Raw genomic sequence first — 11,624 nt, 5'->3', positions numbered from 1 at the left:
GACCATTTGTTGGACACCAAAAACTCTTCAGGGATTCTTTCCTTTGATTTCAAGGATATGTTTGGAAATTTGTTTTGCTTTGCAGCAAATAATATGCATATCAAGAAACCCTTTTTTTTCCTGGCCCTCAGTTGAAGTGTTCGGCGAAGTACTGATCTTAAAACTCATGTATCTCAACCATTTTCATTTTTGTGATCTAATATCTCAAGGTTATCAAAGGGATATATAAAAATAAACCTCTAAGGGCTAAAAGTTCGCAAAAGAGGATTTTGTGATTAGGGAGGCTTTACTGTATTTACCACATTTCTCAGTAGAAAGAAAAAAAAAATAGAGCTAGTCCCATGTTACTAACATGCCAGTGTATATATAACCCTGAATTTACAAAGTAGAAAAGTTAGTTACATTGTCAGTGAAATTCTTACAAAGTCACTGCACAAAGGATTTTCTCATGTTTTCTTTTAATGCTCAAGTACTCCATGTAACTCTCATGGCCTCATAGCCAGCAACAAAAACTGGAATCTAAACTAAAATCTACTTATAACTGAGAATGGGGAAGAGGTCCAGCAGCTGGCAATTTTTTTCCAGCAGTGTGGGTGGGGTTAGTAATGGAGGTACACTTCTCAAAAGCCATCATAGCATAGGGAAACATTTGTGGGATGGAGACTGGAACAGTGTAGCTAAAATACATGTTACGAGGAGACAGAATGGAGCAGGAGACACGCACGATGGAAGCACAGGGTTCAGTGGTCTTTGAATGCCCACTTGATAATTTTAGATTTCCAGGGAAAGGAAGAAGGATGTGCAAGGGTGTGACATTAAAACTTGGGGTGCGGAGGCAATTACTAAGAGTAAATGCAGGGTTTGATAAAAAGAGGGATCTGAGAGGAGACTAAATGTGCTCTGGAGTTAGATAACAATACCGTGACCCTCTGCCCCAGTTTGGGTCCTCCCGAATCAGACATCGAAACAAGGATTTGAATGTCGGCAGTGTTGGGAAATGATCCCAAGAAGCACAGATGGGGGAAGGAAAATGTAAAAGAGGACAAGGAAGGAGGCAATTCAGGGAGTGTTGATGAGCAGGTTTCCACTGTGGAAGACCACAGACAGGCCACACATTTGCTGCACTTGAAAGACGAGGCAGTTGTATTTATCCATCAATTCCTGTGCATCACTCGTTAAGGGCTACTCCCAACAAGCGTGTTGATTCCCTGACATTCTTGCCCTTCCCCTTGTGTGAATCAAGCACATTGCTGCAGCCAGACAATGCCCTCCGCAGACAGCCACAACGAGCCATTGGATTCCACATATAAGTGAAATCATATGGTATTTGTCTTTCTCTGTCTGCCTTATTTACCTTAACATAATATCCTCTAGGTCCATCCATGTTGTCACAAATAGTAAGATTCCATGCTTTTTTTTTTTTTTTTTATGGCCAAGTAATATTCCAGTATGTCACTGAGTATATATGCACTATATCCTCTTCATCCAGTCATCTATTGCTGAACGTTTAGGTCGCTTCTATATCTTGACTATGGTGTGTATGGGAGCAGTGAGGAGATACGGGGCCAGTACCCACAGCTTCTACTACAACTCTTCCAGGGAACTTACTTTTTATTCTGAAGTTAAAGGGGGAAGCTTTTGAGGATTTCCATAAACTATACTCCAGTCTTATTTACCACACCCTGACTCCAGCTATCCCATTAACTCTCACTGCTCCTTCTTTTCTGCTTTTGTTTTGTCTCTTGATGTAAAGAGTACAGTTTCTGCTCAGAAGAGACAGCCAAAATGCCTCTCCATCTCACCACGATAACTTACTTCATTAGGATCTTCCTGCCAAATTTCAGGTCTATTCTTCATTTGGGGCCAGAAGATCTGGGGGCTCAATGTTAAATACAACCACATGTTTATTCAACAAGTTTGTAATGCAGGACCTTGTTCAGGGTTCTAGAAATAAAAAGAAAATAAGACCTGTCCTCAAGAAATTTACCTTCGAGAACTGTGCTATCCAATGAAAATACATGTGAGCCACATACAAAGTTAAATGTTCTTGTAGTCACATTAAAAAAGTAATGAGAAATAAGAAAATTTAATTCTAATAATATTTTATTTAACACAACATACACAAAATGTAATCATTTCAACATAGAGTTAACATAAAGGTTATTAATGAGATATTTTACATTCTATGTTTCATGCTAAGACTTCAAAATCTAGAGTGTATTTCATGCTTACAGCATTTCTCAGTTTGGACTAGGCACATTTCCAATGCTCAGTAGTTTTTGTGAGTAGTGGCTTCTATTCTGGGTAGAGAGATCTAGAGGAAAGAAAGAGCTGGACACCAAGATGTGCAACATGACTGCAACAAGGCTACGTTAGAGGGCAGAGGGCATAGTGGAAAGGGGTCAGCTCTGTGATGGAAAGGGACGGTGAAGACAGCATACATGGAGAAAGTGATGCTCGAGTGAAGTCTTTTAAGATGAGTGGTGTTGTTCATGAGAGTAAAGTATTTAAAGCACACAGCACACAGCTTGGAGTAAGCACTCAATAAATATTAGCTTCCTTTCCCTATTCCCATTTGCCAGTGCTGGGAAGAATGGGAAACTTAGGAAATACTCAGTAGCTTTCCTACTTTTTTTTTTTTAACGACAGAGAATACATAGGTCTCAATATTTTCTTCCAAATTTGTTTGTGGGAGAAAAAATAAGTTGCTATGGGCCGAATGTTTGTGTGCCCCACCGCATTCATAAGTTGAAACCCCACCACCCACTGTGTGATTGTATTAGGAGGTGGGCTTTTGGGAATTAATCAGGACTAGATGAGGTCTAATAGGATTGGTGCCCACAAAAGAGTCATGAGGGAGTTTACTTCCTCTCTTTCTCTGTTGTGTGAGGATGCAATAAGTTGACAGTCTGCAACCCAGAAGAAGGCCTTCTTGAGAATTCAATCATGCTAATACTCAGATCTTGGACTTCTAGACTCCAGACTATGACAAATAAATTTCTGTTGTCAATAAGCCACTCAGTCTATGATACTTTGTTAGAGCAGCTTAGACTGTCTAAGACGTAAGTGTTTTTTGCATTCTCCGCCAGAAGCAGAATGAGCAGAGTTTCTATTACCAGTCAAGCAAAGATGTTGGAAAATATGTCCCATGAGTTATTCCGATTGGCATCCATATATCCAAATAAAGGAGTGACTCAAGAGCAACTAAAACCTCACATGCCACTTGCATATGCACCCAAGACATGTGCAGCAATTAAGAGCATAAACCTTGGAATCTTGCAAATCAGTGATCAAATTTAGGCTAATTGCTTGGCATCTGAGCTTTTCCTTACTAAAATGGGGATGACCATTTTGTCTATTTCCTAGAATTGTTATGAAGATCAAATGTAACAGTGTGTATGTAACCAGATTGTAACCATGGCCCACAATTTCGAGTCTGGAAACCAGATGGTGACTGCTTTCAAAACAAGTTTTTTTTCATTCATTCAACAAACAGTGATCAAATACCTAGTGTGTTCTTGACACAGCATTTTTAGTGTCTTAGCAAGGAAAATAAGAAATACATAGCCTCTACCATCAAGGGACTTACAGTTTAATGATGTGATAACAATAATCTTTATTTCTTGTGCAAATGGCAGTTTATCTGTAGACCCTGCTTTGGAACTGAGAGCTTATATGTTTGGAACAGTAAAGAGTGGTATACTTGATGAAAACCGTCCATGAGGAGTGAGTGAGGAGAGCTTCTAGGAGAAATAACTACCTTTAGGCACATCAGTGAGGAAGCACAAGGTCGGTTCATGGAATGGCCCATTTAGCTATCGCACGTATCAAGAGAAGAGGCAAAAGATTAAGAAGACTGGGTTGTAGAAATCTATGAATGTCCCTTCCACGTTTCTAGATTTTGTAATAAAGCCAAGAGATTAATCAAGGGGCTAGTGGATAATGTTCCCAAGTAAGTGAAGACCATGGGAAATCTTCCCGCAAATCAACTTCACCATTTTACTTAGTCTAGTTTTTGGAGGCAGAACAGATAGGTGATCAATAATGGAATAATAGTTTTTTGGCTAGTACCCCAAAATCCATTCATCGTCTATTTGGTCATGAGTTAAGGTGACTAAATGGCATGAGTGAAAGGAAAGGAACCCCTCTCCTTTTCAGGAGTGGTGAAAAAAGAGATGTTGGTGATACAGACTTTTCCTGGGGAGCTGGATGCTTGTGCATGGGAGGCCCCCAGAAACTAAATCACTACCTATCAGAGCTGAGAGTCAAAACTAACACGATGCTACCAGGCAAGGGCTTACTGCCTGATGCACCTATGAGCCAATTTGATGGCACCGGCTTTTGAGAAAAGAAAAAAAGTTTTACTGCAAATTCAACTGGCAAGGAGAAAGGAGGCAGAGCTCAAATCTGTCTCCCAGATCTAGGGTTCGGGCAAGATTTAAGGAGTTTCAGCACCAGATCTTCCTGGATATTGGACCCTTCACCTCCGGAAGATTTTTGGCATTCAGATTCTGGTTACATCCTGGTCCTTTGGTTCTATGTGGTGGGGAGCAGTTAAGGGTTCACGAGTGTTACTATTAAGTGGTATATCCAAGGTTTGAACTTTGTTTCTGGGTTTTGTTAGAATAGGGCCAGTTCGAGTTGGTTCTGTGGTTACAATAGGACAATGGCCCACTGGCATGCTCACAAACACTCATAAAGACTGAAATCCTTTTAAAAAAAAAATGTCCTAGCTTAGAGTTCTGAGGTTTCCATAGAGTGAAATTGAATCAAGGTAAACCATGAAAATGAAACTAACATTTACTGAGGATTTGCTCTTTGCCAGGAATTTTACACATGCCTTTGCTGAACCAAACCAAAACCTTGAAAGGTAGATATCATCCTGACTTACAGACAAGGATCTTAAATTTCAGAGATATTGGGCGGCATGCTCATGGTTACCCAGTTAGAAAGTAAAGGAATACTGTCTACAACCCAAGACTCCATTTGGCAGAAAGATTTCTTCTTCCCAGCAGCTGGGAAAGATGGGGGCCCAAAGTTCCAAATTAACATCTTCCTGGCCAGGTGGTCACTCCTGCTCTCTCTCCACTTCTTCCCACCCCCGAAGGAAAAAGAACTTTCTCTCCACCAGCTCTGGTATAAATCAAGGTGCTCTCAGGAAGGCTCTGATTAGCCCAGCTTGGGTCACATGTCCATTCTAAACCAATCATTGAAGCAGAGGGATGCCTATTCTGACTGGCTAGGCTAGATCATGTGACCACCCCTGTGACTGGTCCTGGTAGGAAATGGCAACCTGAATGACAACCCTAGAGAAACACATCAAATGACAGAGGGATAGATCCCCCATAGGAAGGAAGGATGGACAGTTAAAACTGTGTTCACTATGCCTACAGTATGCTGAGTACTCACAAAGCACCAGATACTGTTTTCAGCCCTGGTAGCAGTCACCACTGATGCCCCACTACATACTGTCTTGGTTTGCCAGAGTTTGCCTACACCTGTAGATAGTTGCTGGTATGCTGGCAGCTTCCCACTTCAAGCACCTGCATTTGTTTTTCTTCTTCTGTGCCTGCAGGCTTACTCCAGCACTGTACATGAAGGTACCCCAGAATTACTGTGGTGAGTAGTGAGGGTAGCACCCCCAAGGGCAGCCTCAACCACGAAGGATGGGAGCCGGTGGATAAATACTCAGATTCCCTTTTGTCTGATGTCATGACTCTGAGGCATGTTCCATAAAGTCTTTCAAGGGTCCCTTGGTGGGGTCAAGCCTAAATTGCCCACAGTGCTAACTAACTCATCAAGCATGTCTTCCTTCCTTCTTTTTTCCTTCTTTCCTTCTTCCTTCCCTTCCTTCCTTCTTATCACATTCTCCCACCTACCCCACCTCACACACACACACACACACACGCGCACACACTCCTGCTTCTCAGCATGATCTTACAAATAAACTACCTAAATCCAATTCCTTATCTTGGGGACTACTTTGGGAGAACCCAAATGAAAAACTGCATTTTTTTGTGTGTATTAACTTGCCAAATACTCATAACAATCCTATAAGATATCCCCATTTAACCGATGACAAAATGAAGCTCATAGAAGTTAAATAAAATGCCTAAAACTACATATAGCGACTGAGATTCCAGAATCTACCAGAGAAATCAAGTTAAGCACTCTCTAACGCTCAAGTCACTGAAAACACACAATACCACTTAACGAGTTAGAAAAGTTATTTAAAAGCTAAGCTAGTGTCAATTAAAATGACTTCTGGGGTGAGCAACACTCAGTTTTTTTAAAAGCCTGCCCAGGGAGTGAGAAGGGATTCTTGATGGTTTCCTGACTCTGGAGAATTCTATCCAAAGCCGGCCGGAGGGAGCCCATCAGCCCTGATGAGTTAAAGGGCTGTGCTGTGAAAGGGAATCAGATCAACGCACATAATCACAATACATATGATCTCTTCATTCTTTGCAAAAACAAGCATAAATACCTATTTATGGAGTTCCAGGCAAATGTGCAGGTTGACTGCTGATGTTAAGAACTGATCTGACTATTGTCTTTGTTTAGAGGCAGATCTGCATATCCCAGGGGTCCTTTGAGATTAATCAACCAGCAAGTCAGGAAGCCAGTGCATCATCAAATTGACAGAGTATTTAATTATTAACTAGATGAATTAAGGATATATCAAAGCTTCCATTCTCACTCAATTGGTTTGTCTATCTACCTACATACCTACCTACTAAACTATCTGTCTGTCTGTCTATCATCCATCTATCTCTGCTATGGTAAATATCATTAAAGAGATTAAATTCAATTCTACAAATATTTACTAAGCTTTGACTCTGTGCATGGCCCTGTTTTATGTGCTATAAAGGATTCAGAGATAAATATGGCCTGGTTACTGCTGGCAAAGAGCCCACTGTCTATTAGACAGTGAAACTGGGACACCAATCATCTGGAAAAGGCTAGCAGCCTAGAAGAGAGAGATGCACGGGGCTCTATGGTGCAAAATTGGGAGAGGCGTCATTTGGGCAAAGGATAAAACAGTCTCTACAGAATGGAAGTGGGGTGGACACTCAAGGTTTTGCCTGTCAAGAACTGACTATACTCTACTTACAGTTCAGTGGTCAAAAGCAGGACTCTGAAGCTGGATGGGCTGAGTTTGAATCCTGACTCTTACAGTTACCAGCTGTGTGACCTTAAACAAGTTATTTCATCTCTGGCCTTTGTTACTGCCTCTGTAAAGAGGGATAACTTTAAAATGTTATAGGTAATGCTAAATATTAAATGAATCAATAGGTATAAAATATTTAATAAATATCATATGCCTAACATATAATAAGCGCGTATAACTGTTAGGTATTTTGTCAATCGCACCTGATTTTCCTTCAGAGAATGACCCCACGCATGGTATGTTGGGTTGGGGATTCTGTGAATAAAAGTGCTCTGCCTTCCTCAAGCCAAACAGGTCTCATGACCCACAGAAGCCAAAATGGATGTTCTACTAATCTGAAGCTTAAGAGGGGTGATGCAAACACAGGAAAAGGAGTGGAGACATTTCATCCCGATGGGAGTACCCTAAAAAGACTCCTCAGACTCCCTGCTACCCAGATCCCAAAAGCTGCCTGTGTTTCTACTTTTTCCCAAACCTCGATCTGCAGTCTTGTCTTGGATTCTGTGAGCAACCCATACATACAACTCAAGTTAGCCAGGCCTGATCTCTCTTGCACGCAACTGAAGAATGCTACCTGGCAGAAAGAGGGCTTTTGAGCTAGGGCTTGAATAACTTGGCAGGGTTGTTACTGGGATGGTTCATCTTCCTGGTTGTGCCCATATATACAGAACTTTTATTTCCCAAAGCCAGGATTATTATCACGCATCAGGAAGAAGAGGCAGTGTAAGAGACAGAGTGTGCCTGCCAAAATATAGGCATTTCGAAAACATTCCAAGTTTTTAATTGGGACACAACAGTCAAATATTTGACATATAAAAACATAGAGTCAACATACCCACAACAGATACAAGAGCAAAGTATTTTGCAAATTCGGAGGAACTTTAGGCCAGTTTCTTGTTAATAAAAAAGAGATTAGCAAGTTTTAGAAAGATTTTAAAAGACATACCAACACCAAATTAAAACCGTCTCTTGGAAACCACGATCAGGATTTAAAGAAAACTGGAAAGGGAACAGCCAACCCAGTTTTATTAACATATGTGCCCCAGTGGTACCAGTACTGGACTCTAGGGGAACCTGCTCTCAAGAAAACAAGGCTTGTAGAGGCTTTGATCTATTTAACAGCTGGAAGCCGGGAGCAGGAGGTGAGGGGCGAGGGGTGGTGGGAAGCCAGGGTGTCTGACTTTACAGAGCGTGCCTGGCCGAGAAGATGTGCCAGTGCACATAATTTAACACCCAGGTTTCCTCTGTAAGAAATCCACTTTGCTCACAACAGTTTTGAAACAGATCTCACTTCTGGGTGGTGACAATATTTCCTACAGCCAGCCGTTTCTATTTAAATGCTGGCTGAAGCCAACTTCAACAATGAATCATCGACAGAGTGTTCGTTTCCTCCACACCAGGGAACTCAGATGGAAAGACAAACCATCTGTCAGCCACTTCTGCAGCCCATTCGAGCTGCCAAGCACCTGCAGTCCCAAAATTGAGATAGAATTCCCCAAATGGCCCCACCAAATGGTCTCAGCAGTTTGAAAGGACTACATTTTAGTAGTGTGGGAGAGTGCTGGAAAGGAAACCGCAGCCATGCCCATCGAATGTTTAGCTGTGGTGGTGGGATTAGGGATTCCCAATACCATCCCCAGGAATATTTACTTATCATTTACCACAAGACAGGACCCCATTAAACACCCTGCACGAATTATTTAATTTAATCCTCTTACTATATGCTCTCATTTTACAGATGAAGAAACTGAGGCGAGGAGAAGTTACATAACATGCCTTGGTTCCATGGCCAGCTGTGTGATGCCAGGATTCAGACCCCAGCCGTCTGCTTCCAGAGTCCATGCACTCAACCAACTGCCATCAACCACTAAGTTGTGCTGCCCCACAGAAAGCAAAAGAGGCCCTGAGCTGGTAGGTTGCTAGATAAAACACAGGATGCCCAGTGAAACTTGAATTTCAGACAAACAATAAATTTTTAGTATAAGTATGTCCTAAATATTGCAGGAGAAATACTAAAACATTATTTCTTGTTTTTCTGATATTCAAACGTAACTGGGCATCCATCTTGTGTTTTGATTGGCTAATCTGAAAACCTTATACTTAGTAGGACCCAAACCCACAACTCCTGGCTCGGAAGACGCATGGCTTAACCATTAGGCCATGGGCTCAATTACGTCAATGGGATCTAGATCTTCTGGAATCTTTCACAAAAGTTGACATGCCCAATCGTCTCTGGTCATTTCAGAACTTTATAGGGGTGGTAGGGTAGTGGTATACAAGTTCTAGACAGATGCCAAAGAATCCCGCAGGCAATTATTATAAAGAACTAAGGTGTGTCTGTGGGCTGAACCTGCAGTACTGGGTCTGGTGAGTGAGACAGAGAAACCTGAACCTTGAGTGTCAAAGCCCCGGACCTGGCTTTGTCTCCTGTGTGACATTGCTATCCCCTCCCGATCCACAGCCCCCTCATATGCAGAATGAGAGCCCTTGGTCTAGGTGGGGTGGGGGTTCCCAAAACACAGTCTCCGGACTGCCTGCACCAGAATCACTCAGAGAATCTACCGTTTCAAACAGGTAGATTCTTGGTTCCCATCACAGACCAACTGAACTAGAAATTTTAGAGGAAGAGTCAGGAAAACTGTGTCTTAATAAGGTCTCCTGTGGATTCTGATGCATCCTGAAGTGCAGGAGCAGCTGGACTCACGAACCTTGAAAACATTATGCTCATTTAAAGCAGCCAAACAAAAAAGGCCGTGTATTATATAATTCCATTGATATAAAATGTCCAGAATAGACAAAGCTGTAAAAACAGAAAGTAGATCAGGGTATTGGAGGGAGGAGGGAATGGGGCGTGACTGCTCAATGTGGAGTTTCCTTTTGGGGTGATGAGAATGTTCTGGAATTGATAGTGATAGTATATCCAGCCTTGTGGATAGACTAAAAACCTGAATTATATACTTTAAAATGACAAATTTTATGACATGTGAATTATATCTCAATTTAGAAATATACTAATACATTGAAAATAGTAATGGAAAAAAAAAACAATTGGATTAGATAATCCTAGACCAGGGTTCCCCAGAGTGTGCCTCCAGAATTCTCTGATAAAAGCCTCCATGGGACTGAGTATTAGAATCTGCCCCCCAGAATGTCACAAGCAGCTACTAGCAGGAAAGTCACTATCATTAGAAGAAGAAAATCTTTATCTCAGAAATTCTTATACTTACCTTCATCCTAAGGAACATAAGATTGAATATTCATGAAATAGCCATATGTAGTGGATGGATGTGTATGTGTGTGTGTGTGTGTATATATATGTGTGTGTGTGTGTGAATATATCCACCTGCATATATATATATACATCATATATATAGGACTTCATTTCCTCAGTCCACAGTCAATCTGTATAGTTGGTATACAGATTTGAGGGCCTCTGACATTATTGTGTATGTAATCAGAAAAACAAACAATAACAGAAGCTGTGTGTATGTGTGCATCTATGTGAGTATGTGTGCGTGCGTGTGTGTGAAACTAGAGGTGGCTGGGGCATCACTGGACCTCTAAGAGAATGGATAGAGCCCAGAAAGTCTCCCAAGAAATCCTAAGGCTGTGGTTCTCACACTGCACGTGCACAGGAGAATCACGGGAGCTTGTTAAAAGTCAATGCAACTACAGACTGAAGCACTTCCAGGGGGTCCTGTTTAGGGAGTCTGGCAATTCCTAGGAACTGCATTTTTATATACACCAGCCCCAGGTGATTCTGCTGCATTATGAAAAACTCTGCTTAGAATCCGGGCACCTCAGTGGGAATGAGCTCTGAGACTGAAGTCCAGTGTCATTTCACAATCAGGAGTCCTGTTCCATACCTGGCTCTGTATGTCGGGAGTGTGAGACCTTTCAGGTATGTGTATATATTGGGGGAAGGGTAGGCGGGGAGGCAGAAAAAGAGGAAGGAGTCTTGCCACTTTTGTTTCTGAGATTGTTCATATGTTTAAAGAATTTAAGAAATACTAAATTTACAAAAATATACAGATCTAGAGTACATGAACCTTTTTTCAATTCTCTCTGTGACAATGGAAATCAATTCATCTAAACGTTAGGCCTTTTGTGAAAGAGGCCTCCTTGCTCCGTCCCCAATCTCCACGACAAGCCTTAGACCAGAAGGACGTTCAAGGCTCCTCAGGGAAGACTCTCAGCCAGGTGCCCCCATCCCACTCAGAGTCACTTAGCACCAGAGCTTGGACTTGGCATCATCTTCTAGCCACCTAGTGGTCAGTCAAAGATACGCTGCTAATTTATCTTAACCCTCTACTCAACTCTCATTCATTGATTCAGCAAACCTCTGTCAAGCATCTAGGATGTTGCCAGGCATTTTTCTGGGCTCTCGAAGTAAATAAGACTCTGTTTATAGAGCTAGAAGGAAGCCTACTAACCATTTAGGTAAGTCAGCTCATTC

This window comes from Pteropus medius, unplaced genomic scaffold (assembly GCF_902729225.1).
Source record: "Pteropus medius unplaced genomic scaffold, Ma_sr-lr_union100, whole genome shotgun sequence".
Classification (NCBI taxonomy): domain Eukaryota; kingdom Metazoa; phylum Chordata; class Mammalia; order Chiroptera; family Pteropodidae; genus Pteropus; species Pteropus medius.
The sequence above is the reverse complement of the archived record's forward strand: the minus strand, read 5'-3'. Positions refer to the sequence as shown.